Here is a 9928-nt window from a genome sequence, read left to right as displayed (position 1 = left end):
GTCGCTTTTCGTGTGGGGGACGGCGTCGCCGCCCGGGGCTGCGGATCCGCGCCCCACCAGAGGCCCCGGGCCGGCCGTGCCCTGCCCGCGGCGGGCTCCCACCTTCCCTCGGCGTGGCAAGAAGTGTGCCGGGGCGCCGCCGAGCCGCTTTGACGTCTTGATCCGCCCCGAGAACTTAACAGGATCGCAAAGCCCTTCGAGCGGCTTTTCCCGGTGAGCCGGGCTTAGGGGCGCGGGCTTTGGCTGTAATCCGCCCGCGCCGTGCGGAGGGGCGGCCGCGGCGGGCCGGGCCGGGCCGCCCCGCCGGGGAGGGCTGCCGCTGCTGGGGCTTCCCGGCGCCGCGGACCGGGAGCGGGGTCCGGACCGAAACGGCGTCGGGGAAGGGCAGCGCTGTCTGTCAGTGTTGCCTAAGGATAACGGCTCCGGAGCGCCTGCGTTCAGACGGACAGACAGACAGACAGGGGTTCTGAATTCGGATACTGCGGAGGAAAGCGTGGAAGGGTGAGTCTGAAAGAGGAGGCAGCAAGCCCCCGTTTCTGTCGTGCCCGTGAGAGCGGGATCATGTCCTGTGTCTGACTTCAATTCTAAACTTTAACTCAAAAGCTTGAAATGGAAACATAACTTACAAGCTCATTTTTTTTTAAAGAAAAGTGTTAATTTGATTAATCGACACGAAGATCCATGTATCCACAGTTAAATTGGATTCAGGACACAAATCCATACAGAAGTGGGGCCCGAGGCGAATTACCCCACTCCTGTTGACTGAGTCTTAGCCTTACCGGTTTGATCCATGTGTTTCTAACTTCTCTGCTGTCCGGTGCCTGTGGTAAGCGTGAGGTTGTCAAACCTTATATAGAGAAAATGCTAGCAAGTACTACAAGCACTGTGAAAGGAAATCACTTTCCTGGGATTCTGGTGCTCCCTCTAAATTGACCTTGTTTTTAGCAATATGGTATCTTTTGCAAAACTTGTGTATTGTGAACCGGGCCATAGTGTGCTTAAGAATGTGCAAGATACAATAATGATTATAATCAGTGTCTTTCTCTAATGCATGGTCCACTCATTTGCTAAGAGGAAAAAGCCAAAAGAAGACAAGGAAAAATGACATGAACATTACTTTAAATCTCTGAAGAAATGATGTTAAATGTATATGTTGATACTGGTTAGTAGTGGACACTTTTTACTATATTTTGTTTTCCAGATTCAGAGTTGTTATATTCAAAGCAAGTAGTAAGAGGACTGTTGTATTTAAATCTGTAATTTTCATTGTTACAACTGAGTAAATTGTATGTTCAGATGTTACAGTTTTTGAAATAGCATAACTTTGCCTTCAGTGGGCACAGTTAGTTTTTTTCCTCTGATATTTTTTATGTCATTTTCTTTGTTAAAACCATCTGATTAGAAAAATACACGGTGCAGATGGTAATGGGACTGTCAGGATGTCTAATCAGCGAGAGCAATCATGGTAAACAAGCAGTGAATGACTTGAGGAAAGAGCACATCAGCTTTAAAAAATTATACATCATCCTTCCATGTCAGTGTCTCTCAGCTCAGCCTTCTGTGTATCTCTGCGCATCCCAGCCTTTGTCATCCAATTTGCACCCAAGCTCTGTCATTTCGGTTCAGCATGTTATCCTGCAGCCTTCTCCAATGTTGCCATCTCTTTTCATTAGCATCTCTTAAATCCTCTTCTGTCGAATGCCTTATTATGGCACGTGGAACGTGACACAAATTACTTCTCATGTCTTCCTTACCTAGCCAAATGGGATGGCTGTGATAGTTTACATAAAGTGGGCAGGGAGTGAGTTTGAATTGGTAACATTCACATGTATGCACGTGCACACATGTAAACATATATATATATTTCATAGATACTCGTTCAGAAATGTAAACCTGCTGTGTTTTACCTGTATTCATGCCCTTGTTATGTTCACTTTTAAGAGTTACCTCGGCAAATGAATGCACTGACAGAGATGTTGGCAGAACTGGTAAATTTTAGACAGTGGTTACAGAAGCCTTGCACAGAGCTTATTTTCTGTATAAAAACACGGATACCTGCATCATGTTAACCCATACCAGCAACAGAAACAACACAATGTGACTTGGTTTGTCCAGTCAACTGTAATTTGTAATTTACTGTGTTTTAATTTACAATGTTATGTTCAGTATACACAGCTAGTTTCTCCTGAACAGTTTCCAGTCTAAAAAATAATACCAATAGAAAATGGTCTGCAAAAAAATGTAGTAAATTTTAGAAAACTGAACTGTATTACTAATAATTCATAGATACAGAAGGGAAACTCAGTCCAAACAATTCAATTTATTTAAAAGATTATTTTGTTACTACAAGGTGACAGGGACTCAATCATCAAATGGATCAAGGATAATTGTATGTATTTCATTCTAAAACTATACATATACATTATACATATATGAATGTGCAGTGTTGTGTGTAGTATATGCTCATCCTGGAGTACCTGTGAGAGATAGCGTGTTAGTTTGACAGATCTTTAGTACTAGGTTACTAGGCTATGCATATAAATTACGTGCATTTTCAGGAGATATCACTGCCCACAGACTATGGAAAATGCAATACGATGTAGCAGAAAGTAATAAAATTTGAAAAGTATACTTTTAAAAGAGGTCATAGGATTTAAGAATTGTTGATTTAAACTGTTATGCATAATGATTCATGAGGGTAAGGTGGTGCAGCCTGCTTATTGTTTTTTCAACCCCTTGGGCTTGATCCAGTAGCCTTTATACAAAGCTGATTTCCATGAGAGTGTGCCAGAGTTAAATCTGCAGGTTAATATACAAACTCCAAATCATTGAAGAAAAAAGTTGCACCTTGTCTTCGAATCACATAGCTGCTTAAGCGTCCAGCGTCCAGACTTTGAAGTCCATTTCTTGCCTGTACTCGTTGATACATTGGAACTGCAGACTCTCATACATAACAATCACAACATACGTAACATACAGCTGAACTACAACTATTACGAAGTGATGTAACAAGGATCATGCAGGTGGAGGTCAAATCCCAAGATAAATCCCAAAGACTTACCAGGTTTGAACCTGAGAGGCTGTATGAGGATTTGGAACGTGTCTTAACTAAAATGGTGTAAGTGATCCTACGCAGCTTATTGCTGCTTCCATAGCAATAAGTAAAATTTGCTGAAAGCTTCAAGAGCAACAGTATATTACCAACTACACAAATACATAAGATCCATTATAAAATCATATGTAAAGTCACCTTTTACTTTGTGACAGTGATACATATTTCACCTTGAAAAGCTGTTTTTTGAATTCTGCTGTATTTTCTGTCTGTAGTCCTTCTAATCTAAATAAATAAGCTTTAAGAATATTAAGTGGTGATATAAACAACTTGATCTGCCATCATTACTTGATAAACAACTACGTTTACTTCATATCAGAAGTATTAGTATTTGTTTAGTTAACAATTTTGAATTAACTTAGGGTGAGTTAACATATTCTGCCCAGAAGGGGAACTGCTAGAGTAGCCCAAATGTGGCTCTCAATACTCTTGAGAGGGAGACTGTAGTAATTCGGACTTCTTTCATGGATGTTTAAACTAATATGCATTATTGGACAATTTTGACAGGCTACACAGTTCATCTTGGTGACTTAGCTGATAGCCAGCAACTTCCTAAATTTGATATAATTTGTAATATTTAAATGTGTGCCTGTGTGTTGGGTTTTTTTTGCTGCTGAGCATGTGCAAAATTGTCTGAAACCTAGGCCACGAAGCTGCTCAGAAGCCTTCGCTGTATCCAGATTGCAGCAGGTGCTGAAAACAGGTATTCCTGTTGCTGCTCTGGTATGTGTTCTCAGAGCACTGCAAACGCATGAGAAAGTAGGTGTGAGTGTATCCCATAATCCATTGGCAGGAGGCTCTGGAGAAAGGGGGAAAACTGTTTTTTGGTTTGCTTAATTTGAAGCAGACTTGAAAAGTTTCTCGTTTTTGAGGTACAGCTCCTAAGCACAATGCAATTTGCTGCAAATGGGTGAACAGACTTGAGAAAGAGGGGAGTAATGGCTGTGAACTGGCTGCCACCTCCTTTTGGCCTGGAGTTAGATGCTCAGTTATTTTCAGTCTCCTGTTCTGGCTTCAGTCATTTCGTATTGGCTAGCATATGTAGCTTCCTTCTCAGCGTCTTATTCCTGGGTACCTGATCTTCTGCATGCCTTCTCTAGCAAATCCACTGGATGGTAGAGCTCCTATAATTTAGATACTGCAGCTTTCGTACCTCTAGTTCTAAGTCTTTAATGTTATCGTTAGAAAAGTAGAACCTGATTTTCAAAATTAGGAAATGCTTATGTGAATCTGAAGTTTTCATATGTTACTTGAACTGGTATTTGTTGTCAAACAACTGGCTGTCTTAATAAAACGTCTTTCATACCAGACAGTGCATATAAAGTAATTTGACACAAAACATCAGTTGCTGTTGAATCCAAAAGGAAGAGGATAAACGAGTACATGAACTATTTGCATTTGGAGTAGGGAGAGCTATCACTAATGTATAATTTGTTACATTTTTAGTAGGATAATACATCTTTGTCGTTTAGCTCTAGTCTCAATGATTTATGCACTGAAAAGCAATATTCTTGAGTGTGGCATTATTATTCAATTCTTTTAGGTTAGCACAATTGGTAGCGAGGAAAGAAACACTAAGTGAGAAAACATGTTAAAATTCTGCTTAAGTCATTGATAAAGATGTCAATCTTTCAAGAGCGGATTGTTTCAGGTAAGTTTTATTTGGCTGTCTGACACTGAAAAATTCTTCAACCTGAGGCAGTTTTTGTTTTCCAAAAATAAGTCACCAAGTTCTGGAAACTTAAAAATTATAAGGATACTTTAAGGATCCAGTTCACCAATTTGGTTGCGTAAAACTGAGTAACTAGATTCAGGCTCAGAGGACTATCTGTTTGTCTGTCTGTCTGTCTTCCTCTCTCTCTCTTCTTACATCGCTTGTGAGCTAAATACCTGTTTTAAGTGCCTAACGTGGATTTATGAGACTTGTCAGCCTTTAGGTAATCAAGTTTTACCCTCAGTGTAATTTCTAGCTTCAAATATTCAGAGCAGAGAGTGTACTTCAAAGATAATAGAGATTTTATAAAAGGCAGATATCTGCTTGCATTGGGTGCAGGTGCCCAGGCGCTGGCAGGGGGCTGCAGGGGCCCCTGTGAGGAGAGGCCGGGGCTGCCCCGTGCCGGACACAGCCAGTTCCAGCCGGCTCCAACGGACCCACCGCTGGGCACAGCTGAGCCCCGCAGCCATGGGGCCCCACAGCCCCACAGCGATGGCGGCGCCTTGGTGAAAACATACTTAAGAAAGGATAAAACGCCGCACAGGTAGTGTATGAGGAGTGAGGGGAAAAGTGTGAGAAACAGCTCTGCAGGCACCAAGGTCAGAGAAGAAGGAGGGGAGGTGTTGTTCCAGGTGCCGGAGCAGAGATTCCCCTGCAGCCCGCGGAGAGGACCGTGCTGGAACAGATGTCCACTGTGGAGGACCCCACGGTGGAGCAAGTAGCTGTTTCCTGAAGGAAACTGCAGCCAGTGGAGGGAGGCCATGCAGGAACAGGTTGTCCTGACAGGAACTGTGGTCCATGGAGGACCCACACTGAAGTAGGTTTATCCTGAAGGACTGCAGCCCGTGGAGTGGATCCACACTGGAGCAGTTTGTGAAGGACTGCAGCCTGTGGGAAGGACCCACGCTGGAGCAGGGGAACGGTGTGAGGAGGAAGGAGCAGCAGAGAGGAACCATTATGGACTGACCGCAAGTCCCCATTTCCCACCCCCTGAGCTGCTGGACAGGGTAGAGGAGGTGGAGGAGTTGGGAATATAGGAGTGAAGTTGAATCTGGGGAAAAAAGAGGGGGGAAGTGTTTTTGTCTTTGTTTCTCACCATCCAACTCTTTTAATTGGCAATAAATTAAATTAATTTTCCCCAATTCGAGTCTGTTTTGCCCATGATGATAATTGGTAAGTGATCTTCCTGTCCTTATCTCGACCCATGAGCTTTCCCATCTTTCCTTCTCCCGCTGGACTGCTGAGGAGGGGGAGTGAGAGAGCGGCTGGGTGGGTGTCTGGCAGCCAGCCAAGGCCAACCCACCGTACTACTGTAACAACTGTGTTTTTAAGTACAAAGCTTAGCTCTACTCAGTTCTTAAAACTGTCTTGTAAGCACCAGCTTTTAGTGGCAGTTTTAGGATTGTAGATCCCAGCTAGCTGGAGCTGTCTCTTTGCGGCCCTGCAAAAGGTGTTTGTGGAGTCTTACACCTCTGCAGCATTTTCCTGCTGGCTGACTCCTGATAGCTCCATGCTTGTTTTAAGCTGCTCCCCCCTCCTTTCCTCCAATCTAGTGCAGAATAAGAGTTCAGACCACACTGTGTATTGAATTTGGTTTTTGCAGCTGAAATTATTGTAAGGGCTCTGAAATGAGCTCTAATTTTGCCTATTTTTATTTTATGCCTTCTTATTCTTTGCCTTTCTAGGGTGAGCAAGCCCCGTTTTTCTTTCTCTCCTATTTCTATGTCCTTAATCATTATTGCCATGATTTTATTTTGCAGTATCTTTCTGTTTAAGAGAAGGACTAATAGTGTTCCAGTTAAGTCTGCGCTGTTGTTTCATGGAGCAGTTTTAATGTTCTTTGTGTCATTAACACTTTCCATGTATACATCCCTTCACCTTGTTAGCTATTGTGTCAGCAAGCCTGCCCTGCATTGAGCAGGGCATTTCACTGAGCTGTACATATATAGTGTTCAAGTTCCCTTTCTGGGAGCATACAGTTAGTTTGGAAACACATAAGGTAGTAGTTTACATGCTTTTCACCAGTATTCATTGATTTCCATTTGCCTACATTGCATGTCACTAGCCATCAAATTGAGAAATTAATCTAGTTGATGGGGGTCGCCTGAAGTTCCTTGCACTCCTCTTTTGTTTCTCCTGCCCATAGTTCTTTTTGCCATCCTGAGATCTTTTTGTCTCACTGCTCCTTTTCATCAGCAACATTGATGAGAGGTTTTCCTATGGAACCTTGAGGAGTATTGTTCTTAAACTTTTGCAGTGGTGGAGGTGACTGTTTAATTCCATTCTTGCTTTCTGTCTTCTAAGAAGCTAGTTTTTCATCCAAAATAATGTTTGGTTTCATATCCTATGATTTGTTTTGTTTCTTTAGTGGCATGGCTTTTGGAAGTCTAAATAAGGTATACAACTGTTTCCCGTATTCAGTGCTCCACTGGCGCAGTCAAACCATTCTGGGAGATTATGAATATCTATTTCCAGTATCTATTAGTAGTGTCTAATTCCAGACTAGTAATACCTAATTTCAGGAGATTAGTAACATCTGGAGAAGCCATTTCAGTTTGAAGTTTAAAGAAATACTGCACTTAATGGTTTTTAACCAAACTTTCAGGAACTGATGCTGAAATGACAGGTCTGGAAGTCCACTTACAGCATTTGGAGTATAGAAAGGCATTGTTCACTACTCTCCAGGTTCAAAAGCAATGTGTCTTTTCAGTGAGATACTACATGTTGTTGGTAGCAAATTATCTACATCATCCCTAGACTTCAGAACGTTTTTGTTATCTCACATTCTATTGTTTTAAAAGAGTTATTTATTTTGTTGGAGATTATAAACTAGGTGACCCTTGTTTAAGAACTGCTGTAGACAGACATCAATCTGATTGTGAATCACCAGAACCAATGACAGGGTTATTGTTGTGTTAAGTGGCAGAACTAGTCAAGATCTTAACTCAGTACTAACTTTGTGTTGGAAATGCATCCTTAGAAAAAAGTTAATGCTTTGTTACTTATGTTACGAATCATTCTGTGTTTCCCACCATTGAGCTTTAAAAACCTTGAACTAGAATACAGTGGAAGTTTAATAGGGGTACATGGGGAATGCATGATGCTGTTCAGTAGAAGAGTGACAATTTACCCCTCCCTTCTGCAATGTGATAGAGAGTTCTATTTTGATTAAAAAAAAACCCACCAACAAAATTATTTGGCTGAGCTTTAAATGAGAGAAGGGACTATATGGAGCAGTAAAATCCAAGCAGCTCATGCCACCTTATTCTTAGAAGTTACCTTTCGTGAGACTTAGTATAGCTCAAAGCATTGGAAATGAAATAGGTAGCAAGAGCACCTACTAGTAGGAAGAAGCAATTTGCTACCGTGCCTTACCTGATGTATGTGCATAACAATTTGTCAGCTGGCAGCATGCTGTTCTGTTTTCAAATGAAGCAGCTGTGACACCCTGGCTGCTGCCTTGCAGCCTCCCATTTTAACTTCAAGTCTCGGAAGCTGGGCAGTGAGACAGAGCGTAAATTGTAGGCTACTTTTGCAGATTTTGGTAAGCTGAACTTTGAAGAAATCAGTAATAACAGAAGGAAACCCACATTTTCTTCTCACCTTGAATTATATTCTGGTTCATATATGAGAAATGGGAGTTACCTTAGTACTCACTGTTACGGCAAAATAAATGTTCTAATCACCAAAGCACTATTGCGTGTCATCTACCTAATTCTGTGTAACAAAGTATGTAATGGAAGCAGTAATTATGACTAAAAAATGATTTATGAAAACTTTTCCTGGAAATGAGATATTTTTAGCATCATACCTATTTTGAAACCTATTCATTTGGCTGGTTAATTTATTAATAACAATGTTTGTCTCTCAAAGGCTGAATCATTCTAAAAGAAATCATATTCATCGATGTTTATAATGGATATACATTAGCAGAAACACAGAAATAATTTGGCAGATGTTTTTTGAACAGACAAAATCGATTCCTTTTGTGAGACTGTTCCAGTTAACATTTTTATACATAGTCATGTTTTTAGTGTAAATTATCTGCACTTTAGGAATGAATTTTTCGGAGTGAACATTCAAATCTGAGAGTGGATTGAAAGATCCCTTTTTTTTTCTTACATCAATGTGTCATAGAAATGCCCATTTTTTCCTCAGTAAAGCTTAAGTTAACCAGTATGTACAGGGCCCAGTTTAAGATGAGACACAGTTATACATCAGTTGCTTGCACTGAGGTAAAATTAGAAATGGGAAATACTAACTAGATTTCCAGCTGTTAAATGATGCCCTAGGGCTATTTCTAGACTAATTTCATTATTTCTGGATGCAAACATTAAGTTAATTTATTTTGTATTTTGAAATATATGAAATAATTTAAAAAGTTATATGCGACTCCCTTTAGTTCTCTGGGAGTTAAGTGGAGGGTAAATCAAGTATCTGTTTTTTAAGAAACTGGATGCATAACATAGACCTAGTCATGGATTGTGAGCTTTGCTTCAGGAATAATTCAGGGCAGAATGTTAGTTTCTGTAAGATCTGTATTTCATTTGCTGCTAAAGCTGAATGTTGTATGGTCAGTGAGACAGAGGATTACAGGCGAAAAAGGGACAGTAGGTGGTCTGAATGATCCCTAGAGAATTTCATTCTAGTCATATCTCAAACAAAAAAGGTTCCTGAATGGAGTTTCAAAACGTAACAAAAATTTTCAAAATTCAAAACTTTCACTGACAGTCTTTCAGTCCTTCATTTTTAGAGACACTTGTCTTGAGTCTTAAAACCTGTTTAGCAGGGATAGATGTGATATAAATTTGACTTACTAATGTTGCTAAGGCGTTGAAGGCCAAATCTGGAAAGGAATTTAGGTGAATTTCCTGAATCTTGTAGGAGCTGGGCTGCTAAATATCTTAGCAGAGCTTGTCTTGAAACATAATAACAAAAATGACATTTGGAAATAAATGGGAAAAAAACTAGAATCTGTTCAGTGCAGAGTTTAGATAATACAGAATTAATGCATAGCATATATTAAGCTGAGGGATACATTTCATTAACTATCTGCTTGATTAATATGCATCTTCAGAATAAAAAATTTCGTCATAAAATAG

The sequence above is a fragment of the Calonectris borealis genome, chromosome 1 (assembly GCF_964195595.1).
Source record: "Calonectris borealis chromosome 1, bCalBor7.hap1.2, whole genome shotgun sequence".
NCBI lineage: Eukaryota > Metazoa > Chordata > Aves > Procellariiformes > Procellariidae > Calonectris > Calonectris borealis.
The sequence above is the reverse complement of the archived record's forward strand: the minus strand, read 5'-3'. Positions refer to the sequence as shown.